The sequence below is a fragment of the Prionailurus viverrinus genome, chromosome D2, assembly GCF_022837055.1.
Source record: "Prionailurus viverrinus isolate Anna chromosome D2, UM_Priviv_1.0, whole genome shotgun sequence".
Classification (NCBI taxonomy): domain Eukaryota; kingdom Metazoa; phylum Chordata; class Mammalia; order Carnivora; family Felidae; genus Prionailurus; species Prionailurus viverrinus.
In genome coordinates this window covers 76079003-76092921 of record NC_062571.1, presented here as the reverse complement: position 1 = coordinate 76092921, position 13919 = coordinate 76079003, and the positions used below count along the sequence as shown (strand labels likewise).

At 43.3% G+C, this 13919-nt stretch overlaps 1 long non-coding RNA gene across 1 annotated transcript; it reads right to left on the bottom strand.

Annotated features, from left to right (window-relative positions):
- Positions 1-2071: 2071 nt before the first annotated feature.
- LOC125148249 (uncharacterized) lies at positions 2072-13809 on the bottom strand. Its single transcript, XR_007145470.1, has 3 exons — positions 13533-13809; positions 10465-10615; positions 2072-2234 (listed from the first exon to the last, which is right to left on the bottom strand). It is a non-coding gene; the product is annotated as an uncharacterized LOC125148249 (long non-coding RNA).
- Positions 13810-13919: the final 110 nt, after the last annotated feature.

Genomic DNA, 13919 nt, shown 5'->3' with positions numbered 1-13919 from the left:
CCCAGCGATTTACTTTTCAAAAATACACATACCAAAATATGCATGTTTAACGATGTTCATCTGGTGCTGCTAGTAATCACAAAAATATGAAAATTACCTAAATATTTACTCATGAAGAAACTAAAAAAAAATAAAATAAAGGCGTATTCAACCATCATAGAGTGCTATGGAGCTATTAAGGTGAGGTAGACATATTTGTACAAACTCACTATAATCACATCTGTGTGTAAAACTCCAAGCTGGTCTGTATATACATAGGATTGGAAGGACGTACACCCGGATACTGACAGTCATTACTTCAGAGGAAGGGTGTGGGGATAGGGTATGAAGGAAGGTATGAATTGTATAATAAAAATACAAATATAAATATTTGGAAATGTATGATATGAATATATACATTTATAAATATGTATAGATGCATATATTTAATACATAAAGACATTAAATGCACCAATACAAGGTCCGTAACTGTAAAGATGTCATAGGACAATATAGAAAAATAATAGTGGTTTTCTTTAGGTGGGTAAGACTTTAGCTATTTTTCCTCCTCCTTTTACTTTCATTTCACAATTTAAAAGATAAAGAAGTATTTGTTGCTTGCAGTAGTTCAAATTAAGAAGTCTCTGAAATTGGGATGTATCCTACAATTATAATTGAAAATGTTTTCAAATGTATGGTAGATGTGCTTAAATGATGTGCTTAATCACTGATGGCATTTCTAGATTTGATGAAAGACAGTACACAGAAAAAATGAGAAAATATGTTAAATCCACAGGCCCCGGATCTCCTGTCCTTCCCACCTCACCAAGGTCATTTGCTAAATCTTACAGGGCCACATTTAGCTCCAAATACATAATATAATTTTCTGTGGTATTTGGGCTTGGGGAATCATTTTCCATTACATTGGCAGGGGTATAGGATCAGGAAAACTCCACTTCCCTTGCACAGAGTGCAAACATTTGCAAAGCACACTGTGAAATGGGCCAAAGGCTGGGGAGATGGGTGCACAGATAACCTCAGCAGAACTTGTGCCTGTGACCACCTTACAATCAGGTGGGAAAACAGAGAAGGGGTGGGGGAGGGCCTGACCAGATCTATTGCTTCTGGGATTTCAGACCTAGAGATCCAAACTTGAGGAAAGGGAAAAAGGAGACAATCTCAGAAGTAGAAGAGCATGAAAGCACCTTACGTGTATTGCCTCTCCTTGTTCCTGGTTGACTTGTTCATGCTGTGTCTCCTGCAGTCCCTGATGCCTGCTGGGCACTTTATTTTCTCAGTGAATGAGTTAGGGAGCAGCCCCTTGTGGCGGGGAGAAGGATAATGAGGCTGTGGCCAGGCTCAGGACACAGGGCAGGGGTGGGGAAAGAACGCATGCCTCCCTCCCTTCCATTTCACTGCCGGGGGCTGTCAGACCTGCCAGACAGGTTCACAGAGTTGAGGGAAAATGAGTAGAGGGCACAGAGAAGGGGAGGTATTTCTAACCTTAAGCAATAAGATGCTGCCTGTCATAGATGGAAGGGGGTTGGAGGGTGTGGAAACAGACAAGCCTGAGTTCAGATGTCACCTCTGCCATCTTGGCTGCCAAATCTCTCATTTTGCTACTTTCTGTGTACTTGCTTCCTCAGTGATCAAATGGAACTAATCATACTTTCTTCTGTGCCTTTCCCAAAGTTTGAATCAAGAAAAATCTTTATGTTAATATTATAGATCACTCCCAAACCCAATGATTTCTTAGGGGGCCCCCGCAGGATTCAGCACACAGCTGTGCTCATGGCTAGGATTCATCAGCAAGGGGAAAAGGCACATGGGGGTGATTTCCAAAGGAAACTAGGCCAATAGGCCAGCTTCTAAAAGTCCTCTCCTAGTGGAGTCACACAGGACATGTTTCATTCCTCCAGCAACAAGTTGTAACAACACAAGTGAAATATTATTGAAGAGGGAAGCTCGTTAGAGACAGGCGGGTTTTTATTGGGGGACAGTCAGGTGGCACCTTCTGCTGAGCAAGTACCCAAATTCCAGTCTCTCAGAAGGAAACAGGTATTCAGCATGAACCCCACTGTTTGTGCAAGGAGTCTAGATAGTCATTCTTATCAATTCCAGGAATGGTGGGAGCACTCCCGAAATCCAAGTTCACAGATACCAGCCAAGGGCCTACCTTATCAGTAGGCTTTTCTAAGGATAGCTGGCTGAGGCCTGCTATGTCTTATTTGCACAGCCTGCTTGCTCTTTGCTCCCTGGGAAAAGAGTTAAGATGTTATTGGCACTAATATGGATTTGGAAATGCCCCAACTCCCTGGGCATGTAGGTAAGGCACCCCAACATCTTCTATAGATGTTCCAATTCCCAGATCCCTGTGAGCCAAATGTGGCTTTTCTTTTCATCATTTTTCCTTACTTGTATTTAATAAGAGGTTAGGCATATGTCGGGATGTCAGCTCTTTTCAGGGATTCCAGGCTTGTTTGGGGCCCAAGAAGTCACCTCTGAAAGGGGCTTTAGTCAAATGCCTTGACACTCTTTGCTGATGGTTAACTGACTTCCAGATTATGTGAGGCTTTCAGAACATTCCCAAGGGAAAGTCATCCTTCTTATGTTCTCCATCCATAGTTTTAGGGTGCTGATATTGGAACCTGAGTAGATCCCAGGCCCCAAAAAGCCCAGCTTTCAAACTGTGTTGTATTAAAAGAAACAGATCAGCATGAAAATGTAATTGAGATAAATTCTGATCTGTATTTGCATTTTTCTTAAAAAAAAAATTTTTTTTTTAATGTTTATTTATTTTTGAGAGAGACAGAGACAGAATGCGAGTGGGTTAGGGCAGAGTGAGAGGGAGGCACAGAATCCGAAGCAGGCTCCAGGCTCTGAGCTGTCAGTACAGAGCCCAACGCAGGGCTCAAACTCACCAGCCATGAGATCATGACCTGAGCCGAAGTTGGACGCTCAACCGACTGAGCCACCCAGGTGCCCCTGTATTTGCATTTTTCAAAGAATATTAAAGATGATATAATTCATTACCTACAGTGCTATGTCATAAAATCCCTTTCCCCTATTTTATAAATAGGTATTTTATTTTTCTTTTATCATTTTTAATTTTTTTTTTATTTTTTTGGTGCCAAAGTCTGGGATAAATATTTTATTTTAGAATAGTCTTAGATTTACAGAAAAGTTACAAAGATAGTATCTAAAGTTACCTACCATATACCCCTCAACCATTTTCCTCTTTTGTTAACATCTTACATCAATATGATACCTTTGTCACAACTAACGAACCAATACTGACACATTAGTAACTAAAGTCCATATGTTTTTTCCTTAGCTTTTTACTTATTTTCTGGGTTCTGTTCCAGGATCCTATTTAGGATGACACTATATTTAGTCAACATGTTTCCTTAGGCTCCTTTTGGCTGTGACAGTTTCTCAGACCTCCCTTGCTTTTGATGACCCTGGCAGTTTTGAAGTATGCTGGCCAGGACTTCCATGGACCGCCCTTCAGTTTGTTTTTGTCTGATGTTTTGCTCATGATTAGACTGGTCCATGCGTTGTGGGGAGAAGTGCTCCTGTCATCACATCATATAAAGGGTACATGGAGGTGTTAACCTTCATCACCTGGCTGAGGCAGTGTTTGCCAGGTTTCTCTCCTGTAAAGTTACTCTCCTTCCTCCTTTCTACGCTTTCCGCTTTGGCAACCAGTCACTGTGCATGGCCCACGCTGAAGGAGCGGGGAGTTATGCTGCACCTCCTCCAAGCCAAAGCGTCTACACAAACTATTTGAATTCTTCTTCCTGGGAAATGTGTCTATTCTCTTCCATTTATTTACTTCTCCAATCGTTTGTTCACACTGGTGTGGACTCCCTCCGTGTTTTTGTGAACCATCACTCCCATTCAGCGGCACGGGTTCTGAAATCTCCCTCCTCCTCTTACAAAAAGCTCTTCTTGTTGTCATCTCCTCTCTCCTCTTTCCTTTTCTTCCTTTTTCCCCTACCCCTCTATTTTCCTCTCTCATCTCAGCCCTTTCCTACTTGATTCTCCCACCTGACTTTTCCAGCTGTCCTCCCAACTGATTACCTTATGTATTTAAGAAGGTATAAGTGGGGGGCGCCTGGGTGGCGCAGTCGGTTAAGCGTCCGACTTCAGCCAGGTCACGATCTCCCGGTCTGTGAGTTCGAGCCCCGCGTCAGGCTCTGGGCTGATGGCTCAGAGCCTGGAGCCTGTTTCCGATTCTGTGTCTCCCTCTCTCTCTGCCCCTCCCCCGTTCATGCTCTGTCTCTCTCTGTCCCAAAAATAAATAAACGTTGAAAAAAAAAATTAAAAAAAAAAAAAGAAGGTATAAGTGGGAAAAAAGGGGAGGAACACAGGGGGAAATGCCACTAGTCGGTAGATGATGTTAGCAGTTGAGAGGGCAGAAAGAGGCTGTGAATATTTCATGCATTGATTATTTGATCTCTCTTACATGTCCATGTATGAAAAAGACTTCTTGAGAGCTTGTATCAAGGACAGTGTGAAGGGTGCTTGGGGTCGTATCTCCTTGAAACCTTGCCCGACTCATGCATATTTCACAGGTGAGAAAATGGAAGCTCAGAGAGATTACTTGCCCAATATCATAGTGCTAATAAATGGCAAAGCTGGGAGCCATTTGACTCCAAATGAAGCCAACTGGCTCCAAATCTGGCATGCTTATTGGATGAACTGAGGTGTATTTATAATTCTAAATTCCCTAGGAAATGAAACTTAACCCCTAGTTCTAAAAACACCAGTGTGGAGTACTGTAACACGTTCATAGTCTCAGATTCCTTCTAAAGGGCTTTTGCTTGGACAGTCTGAATTTGTAAAGTTAAACCTTACACAGTCTTGCCCTTTTCTTCTACTGAGCTGTACCTTTGTTTTCATTTCATGCAAAGCAAAGTCACTTTAGAATGTTAGACTCCATTTGTGTTTCTTTCTTCTTTTTCTAGAAGTTAATATGGAGAAAATTTGTTAAGGTCTCTGTATTAGTTTTCTATTGTCGTGTAACAAGTTGCCACAAACTTACTGGCTTCACACAACACCCATTTATCACCGTGCAGTTCTATAGACCAGAGGTCCAAGCATGTAATGACTGGGCCTCTGCTCAGGCCCTTGTCAGGCTGAAGTCCTGGGATGGCAAGGCTGTATTCCTTTCTGGAGGCTCTGCAGAAGAATTTCCCTCCAAGCTCATCCAAGTTGTTGATGGAATTCAGTTCCTTGCAGTCGTGGGAGCGAGGCCTCCGTGCACTAGCTGGTTTTTGGCTGGGGGCGTCCCATATCTAGTAGAGGTCACCGACAGTTTTTTACTATGCAGCTCCTTCCATTTTTCCTCTCAAGCTTTGAATCTCTTACTTCCTTTGCCAGTGACCTCTAGACCTGGATTCATAGGGCTCATGTGATTGGTTAGGCCCACTCAGAAAATCTCTTCTGAAAGTCAACTGTGATACATAATATAACTTAATCACAGAAGTAACACCCCATCATATTTACAGTCTCAGGTATTATACAGGGTGTGTACATCAGGGACTGGGAATCTATGGGCATCTTACAATTCTGCCTACCACATTCTCCACTCCTTTATTTATTCACACACCCCATATTTATAGAGTGCCTGCCCTGTGCCAGGCACGGTTCCAGGAGTTGGAGCTACAATGGTTAACACGACAAGCTTGGTCCCTTAAAGATTACCATCTAGTGTGGTGAGACAGATGGTAACCAAGGAAACAACGAAAACTATCCATTAGTGATGAATGCTGTGCCGAGAATTAAAATAGGGTAGACTTCAGGTTTAGATGGGGTGGTCAGGAAGGGGCTCTCTGAGGAGGTGCCATTTTAGCTGCTTCATGAGAAGACGGCACAATGAAAAGGTCCATGTGAAGATTGTTTAATACCCACAAGCCCAGAATGAAAGCCCACACCCTGTGGTTCCAGGGTTCCTTCTAATCATATTTAACATATTTAACACAGAAGCCTATTTTCAAACCACACCCTAAACCACTCTGCCCAGCGTCTTACTCATTCTGCTCTTGGCCCTGGTTGGTTGGTGTAGCTTTGAGCATAATCTCCTAAACTCCCAGATCCAAGGCGGGAGCTGGGCTGTGTGGCATGTCAACAATGGAGACTATGGACACCAGTTCCCACAAACATGCTTCTCTTCTCCCCCTCAGACTTCTCCTGGAGTCGGGCAGAATATTGATGGTGAGGACTCCTGGGTGTAAGATGCATTTCTCCCAATAAATAACAAATACTGCTAGGACAGATTTCTGCTAAAAATCTACTCAACTGAATCTCCATTCCAATTTCCTGCTTTAAAGTTACACAACCCAAAGGTTCACTGAGAACTGTTTGGCCCAGGCACAGCGCTCCCCACATCTGCTCTTGGTACACCACCGTTGAAAAGATTTCCAACCCTCATTGGTCACTTCCACGGTTAAGAACGCAAAGGTGTGGAAAAAAAAACCCAACAAAACCCCAAAGGTGTGAGGTTTTGGACCTTGTGTATCACCATGCAGTTTGAACCATCAAGGTGCTCTGAAACATACACTGAACAAACACTTTCCGGGTATGGACCATGTCCCTACCATCAAGGGACTTCCAGTGTCATGGAGGAGACCAACATGCAGGTGGGCAATGATAATACAGGAGGCTTGCTTTAATGTGTTAAATGATTTTTTCAACAAATATTTATTGAGTGCTTACTCTGTGGTAGGCACTGTTATAGGTGCTAGACTTAATATAGCAGTTAAATGGAACAGACATTAATCCCTGTCCTCATCAACCTTATTATATTCTAGAGGAGTATATCATGAAATATATAAGTAAGATGTTGATAGCTAAATAAATTCTGTGGAGGAAAATAAAGAAAAGGGTGCTCAGAAGTATGAGAGGAAGGGGGTGCCTGGGTGGCTCAGTTGGTTAAGCGTCTAACTTCGGCTCAAGTCATGATCCTGTAGTTCATGGGTTCGAGCCCTGCCTCTAGCTTTCTGCAGTCTACACAGAGCCCACTTCGAATCCTCTGCCCTACCCTCTCTCTCTCAAAAATAAACATTAAAAAAAAAAAGAGGGAGAGAAGTATGGGAGGAAGGGAGGTTATTATCACTTTAAAGAGGTGAGGGAAGGGGCACCTGGGTGGCTCAGTCGGTAACGTGTCTGACTTTGGCTCAGGTCATGACATGATCTCACAGTTTGTGAGTTGGAGTCCTGCATTGGGCTTTGTGCTGACAGCTTAGAGCCTGGAGCCCACTTCGAGTTCTGTGTCTCCCTCTCTCTCCCGCCCCTTCCCCACCCCCATTCACACTTTGTCTCTCTCTCTCTCTTGAAAATAAATAAACATTAAAGAAAAAAAGAGGTGAGGGAAGACAACAGTGAAAAGGTGACACTGGCATGGCCTGGGAGGGATGGGAATGGGGAAGGGTAGAATGGGAACGGGGAATGGTAGGGTCTCGCAGGCCACTGTATGGACTTTCACTTTGACCACATGCACTGGGTAGCCACAAGAGCGTCTTCATCAGGGGACTGGCATGATCACCTCCTTTTTGCTCCCTGCTTGCTATGGTGGAGAGTAAAGAGAAGGGGGTCAAGGGGAAACAGAAAGACAAGTGAGCAGGTTATTACATATTCTAGGTGAGAAATGATGGTGACTTGGACCAGAGTGATAGTTATGGAGGTGGTAGAAATGAAATTTGCTGATGGATTGATTGCATGTGGGGCTGTGGCAGAAAATGTGGAGTCAAGGATGTCTCCAATATTTTTGGTTTAAGCAACTGGAAGAAGGGGGTTGCCATTATTTCCATGGGGAAGATGATGGAAGGAGCAGGTTGGAGGCCAGAGAGACCAAGAGTCTGGTCTGGGGCAGGTTGGGTGTATGTTGTATGTCAAACGCTTAATGGATGTGTCAAATAGGCATCTGGGTGTGAGACTGGCTTTCAGGAAAGAAAGAGAGAGAGAGAGAGAGAGAGAGAGAGAGAGCACTAGTGATATAATTTTATAACTTCTAAGCACAGAGATGATGTCTAAAGCCATGAGTTAGAACCAAAAGATGGATGTAGTTAGAGAAGGGAGAAGTCCAGGGCCTCGGCCCGAGGACTTTTCAACCTTAGAGGTCTGAGAGGTGAAGAGATACCAGTCAAGGAGACTGAGGAAGAGTCAGAGAAGTAGGAGGAAAATCAGGAGAGGGTGACCCTGGAAGCCAAGTGAGGAAGTATTTGAGGAAGGATGGAGTGAACAACATTCCGTGTGAGAGGAGACAGAATCCAGTGCACTAGTACAAAAGGCTGGCCTGATTTTTAAAATTTATTTATTTATTTATTTATTTTTACTATTTTATTCTTAAAAAATTTTTTTTAATGTTTATTTTTGAGAGAGAGACATAGAACGCGAGCAAGGAAGGGGCAGAGAGAGAGGGAGACACAGAATCCAAAGCAGGTTCCGGGCTCAGAGCTGTCAGCATAGAGCCCAACTCCAGGCTCTAACCCACGAACCAGGAGATCATGACCTGAGCTGAAGTCGAACACTCAATCAACTGAGCCACCCAGGTGCCTCAAAAGGCTGGCTTTAGAGAGGAGCACAGACTGCCGGGTGAGAGTAGGGAAGCAGAGTCTCCGAGTACAGAAGCAAATGGGTGGGTAGATGGCAGAGTGCAGAGGCAGGTTCTCTGCTCGCTGCTCCACTGCTTACAGTGCTACAGAAAATGAAGCCATCAGCTGAGAGCAGAGGATTGGAGACAGGAAAAAGTACGAAACAGTCATTGGGGAGACTGGGGATGTGGCCTAGAGAAGTGTAGTAGGATGGCTGAACAGCAGCACGGTACTTGTTGGGGCTTGTGGTCAGGAATGTAAAGTGGGGCTTGTCAACATGGTTGTGCATTTTTCCCCAGTCATACTGGGCTGCAGGCAAGGAGCAGGAAGACACTTGGATTGGCCAGGGTTGGGGTCAAATAAATGGAAAGCGGAGCAAGAAAAGAACCACATGATGGAATCCAACTTGGGTGTGGAGAAAATAGAGGACATGGGGGACGAGGAACAGTGAAAAGGAAACAGGATTTGTGAATGGAATTGCAGGTCCCAGTCAGGCAGCAGGACCGCTGGGGTTGTGGTTCACTATGAACAAGAAAGTGAGATACTTGAAATCACAACCTGGGAACTGAGAGAGTTGGTATGACAAGGTTTAGTTAGGGGTCAGCAAACATGGCCTATCGGCCAAAGTTGGCCTACTGCCTGTGGTTTACACAGCCTTGAGCTAAAAATAGTCTTTACTTTTTTTTTAGTCTTGATTTTTTTTTTAGTCTTAAATTATTTTTTTAGTCTTAAAAAAATTTATTTTTATTTTTATTCCAGTATAGTTAACATATAGTATTACATTAGTTTCAGGTGTACAATATAGTGACTCATCAATTCTATATATTACTCAGTGGTCATCAAGATAGTTTTTATATATTATTTTCTTTTTATTTTTTTCTTAATTATTTTGAAAGAGAGAGTGTGCACATGTGTGGGCTGGGGGAGGGGTGGAGGGGAGAAGAGAATCCCAAGCAGGCTCCTCGCTCTCAGCACAGAGCACAATGTGAGGCTCGATCCCATGAACTGCAAGATCATGACCTGAGCCAAAATCAAGTCGGACACTTAACTGACTGAGCCAACCAGGCATAGTTTTTACTATACAACCCAACATAGTTTTTACATTTTTAAATGTAACATACACACACACATACATACATACAAGGGCAATTATTCTTTTGGCAAGAACAATTGCTCTAAGAATTGAAGACATTGCCTCCTGGCCTGCAAAGCCTAGGGTACTTACTACTATCAAGCCCTTTACAGAAAGTTTCCTGACTCTTAGACTCTAGGGTATCACCATGGGTGTGAGTAGCTGAGGTAAGGTAGAGGACACAATTGTAAGGGCCAGGTGGCCAGGATATTGGCAGGAATATCTACACGTGTATAGAAACTGCTAATAATTATGACAGTGTTGGAGAGAGTGGCAGGGAGCTAGAACTAACAGTTAAGGAATAAGGGGTTGTGACCTGGGATCTGTAGATGCCTACTGAGGACTGCAACATAGAGGAACCACATGTAATCTAATCTGATAGCATGAGGTTCAACATTCAAAGTTAAGGGAGGAGGGAGAGAATGTTCTAGAAGTAGCTGGGGGAAGAGCTAGTCAGTCATTGGTACTCCTCTAGGCACCGGTGGTTTGAGGGATGAATACAGCTACCACTCGACAGAGCTGCAGGGGAAGCAGAGTGCTCAGAGATGGCCTGGGTGACCAAGTTAATGGTGCCTTGAGGAAAGAGCACAAGTGAAGGGGCAGTTAAGTCAGCCCCCACTGGCTGGAAAGACTTTGCAGAGGAAAGCTTTGAGCAGAAGCTTAAAGTATTGGTAGGACTTAGGTAAAAATGGGTGGGACAGGAAGAAGGGAAGGGATATATAGGTGTAGGAAAGCATGATATCTTTCAACACTGACCTCAGAAAGGCACAAATGAACTTCAGTACAGCTGGAGGTTCAAGACCAGTGCAATTAGGAGCTTTGGGAGAAGAGCATTATTGTTTCTTCTTTAGTATTTGCATGTTGGGGCTTAAGTAGATTGAGGGCCTCACGTAGATAGGTAGATGCTCTATAAATGAAAGAAAACCACACAATCAACTTGCAGACTTGTTACTTCCCCACAGGTATAGTAGAAACTGTTTTAAATAAATCTGTTTTTGCGGATTCACTCATTCATCTCTCAAGCATTTTTTGAGAGTATCTCATCTGCCCAACGCTCTGCCGGGCATTGGGGGTGTAGTGGTGAACAACACAAAAGCTTCCTTCCACTCTCTGAGCTTATAGTCTGCAAGTATTGAAGTGTGATCAGGCTCAGATAGGATGTTACTGGTGCTCACTGCTTTGGCATCTAAACCAATATGGGGGCCAGGGAAGAGTCCTGGAGGAAGTGACAATGTGGAGAAATAGGTTGTTGTTACAACAAGGAATGGGTGGTGGTGGAGAATGTTCCAAGTGAAGTGACAGCACTCATTGGGTTGGAGATGGGAGAAAGGGCTATTTAAGGCACTGAAGACATGGAGTGTGGTGAAAGATGGACTCGGAAAGACGATGGGGGTCTAGCCTGGAGTGGGGTCTGCATCCTCAAGAAGCCTCTGGCAAAGTCCAAGAAGGCAGGACCCATGTCTGTCCTGTTCGCTGCCTTGCACCTGCTATCAGGTGCTCACTTCCCATACCCGGCACGTGGTAGGTACATGATAATGGTTTGTGGAAGGAGTGTGTCACTGTGAACCATAATCTAACGCTCTGAAAAAATTATTAGTTTATCAGTATAAATACCTTCATTATTCTTGTAAACAAAATGACAAATGTGAAAGCATTTTGTAAACTGTAAAACATACCTGATTTAAAGCTATATTATGTTGCGATATGTATAATGTAGTACCTCTTTTGTGCTCCTAACAACTGTTTTTTTTTTTTTTGAGACTCTTATTTACTCAACTCAAAATCCCCAAAACATTGTATTAGAGAAATTATCCAGTCATATGTAGTACAAAAGTAGCTTGATTAGGGAAAAAACCTTCATCAGCCCGATCACTTCCTTTTACCGCTTCCTAAGGTGGCTTCTAACATATTCACATTGCTTGTTTTCTATGAAGTGAGCATAAACCAACAGAAAGTAATCACGGTTTTCTCCTGGTTCAGAATAGATCCTACCTTGTTCCTCACTGTGTACTCCTCTATCTCCACCAGGGAATCATCAACTCCTTGGAAACAGGTGTCTTGCATCGTTTATGCCCAACATCCAACATTATGGCTATTAGCTGGTATTTAATACCTACTGGCTACATTTAATAAATTTATTCTGGAAGTTGGGACTGTTCACAAATACAGTACTAGAGCCTAAATAATTATATTTAATGCACTTAAATGATCATTGGCTATTATATTACCAAATGTTTCATATACTTTAACTTGAAAGGGAAAAGAATGAAGATGCAGAAATATTGGATTTCATTTTTTCTCCAAATTTTCTAGAGTTTGTCTTGTTTTAGGTCTACCACATAATGAGCAATAACCCATGAGATCATTTTACCATCTTCTTTGATATATAATGCAAAGGTAATAATGTTGAAAAGCTTTTTCTGATATTTAGGCCAGGTTTCCTTTTATTTTATTCCGTCACATCTCTCTGTGGCCTACTAAATAGTTTTCTATCCATGGCATTTAAAAGCTATGCTTGCTCTTATGTTAAGCTCTTTAATTCTGACTTAATTATCATATACACAAACGAGTCTCTTGATCCTGCCCCATAAAACAGTTCCTGTAGCTTCTTAGTACTTGTTGCTCAACTCTGTCTGGCTCTTATTTTGGGGGAGGAGGGTAAGTTTAATTTAGAGTGGCCCAAGCATTTTGGAGAAAGAACTCTGAAGCTAATTTTTAAGTAACCTCTATTAGAATTTGTGATTTTTTTTTTTTTTTGGTCTATGTTTGCATTTCCTAAGTTTTCTTTCTTTACAGTGATACATTTAGTTACATAGAAAAACCTCTTCGCTCCGTAGAATGAATGAGAGGAAAAGGCTTTTTGTGTGTATGTGTTGTGGGTTCATTGTTCCCGGATGTAGTATTCTGTCATTCATTCACATGTACCATCCATTTTTACAAAACGTGTAAAAAATTTGTAACAATGTATCCCACTGCTGCTTTCTGATTTTTTTCTGAACTTATCTTAATTTCATACCAAGGGCTTGAGTAATTAGATTCAGTTTAAATGGCTTTCAAGTTCCAGGTATAATAGTTACTGATTAAACATTAAAATTGTTGGTCAAGAAGCACCTGGGTCAGTAGAGCACCCGACTCTTGATCACGGAGTTGTAAGTTCAAGCCCCACGCTGGGTGTGGAGATTACTTAAAAAAATAAAATACTCAGGGGCGCCTGGGTCGGGTCCCTCAGTGGGTTAAGCTTCCAACTGCAGCTCAGGTCATGATCTCCTGGCTCGTGGGTTGGAGCCTGGAGTTGGGCTCTGTGCTGACAGCTCAGAGCCTGGAGCCTGCTTCAGATTTCTGTCTCCCTCTCTCTCTGCCCCTCTCCTGCTCACACTCTCTCTCTCAAAAATAAACAAACATTAAAAAAATTTTTTAAATAAAATATTCAAAAAAATTGTTGGCCAGTAATAAAAGGCTGTAGCAAAGGACCTGATAAATTGATTTTTTTCCACCAACACTCATTTTTCTTGTTTGTGATGTGTGCTGAATGTAAAGCTACCACTCAAGTATTTTCAAACTATGCAAAATCTGTTCTGCTGCAGAGCTTCTGCGCTCTTGCCTCGTTACTCTCTCCAGCCTGTCCCCACCTTTTAGGTCTCAGCTCAAAACTCACCTTCTCTGAGTGTCCCTATTCCCCAATCTTGGTCTCACCAACTTTTTTACTTTACCGATATGAAATAAACTTGCTAATTTACTTATTGCGTCCCTCCTCCCACTGCTAGTCCGTCAAGGGTCGGGGCACTATTACTTCCCAGAGGTGAGCGGTGCTGGGCTAATGATACCTGCTCGATGCGTTTCTGATTAACGGATAAATACGGCATTTTCACTCAGCGGAGACAGGCCATTCCCCAGGCGGAAGGGACCGGCCTGTAACTTTGCATGACTGCGCACAAAACATGCTCAAAATGACCTATGCAGACGCCTTCTTTCTCGCCAGGCAGAAACCCTGACCCCAATTTCACCTTTCCCACCCCGTTTCGCGCTCGAGGAGTGAGGGGTGAGCGGTCTGAAAACCTCCTCCCTAACGTTTCCCGGCGGAGGCCGGAGGAGGAACCGGCGCGCACGTACTGCACCCGCCGCCACGTCAGCCGGTGCGCGCGACGGTAGCGCGCCTGCGCGCGGAGGACCGCCCCGTACATCCGGGGCCTGGGCGGCGGCGGCGCAGCCGT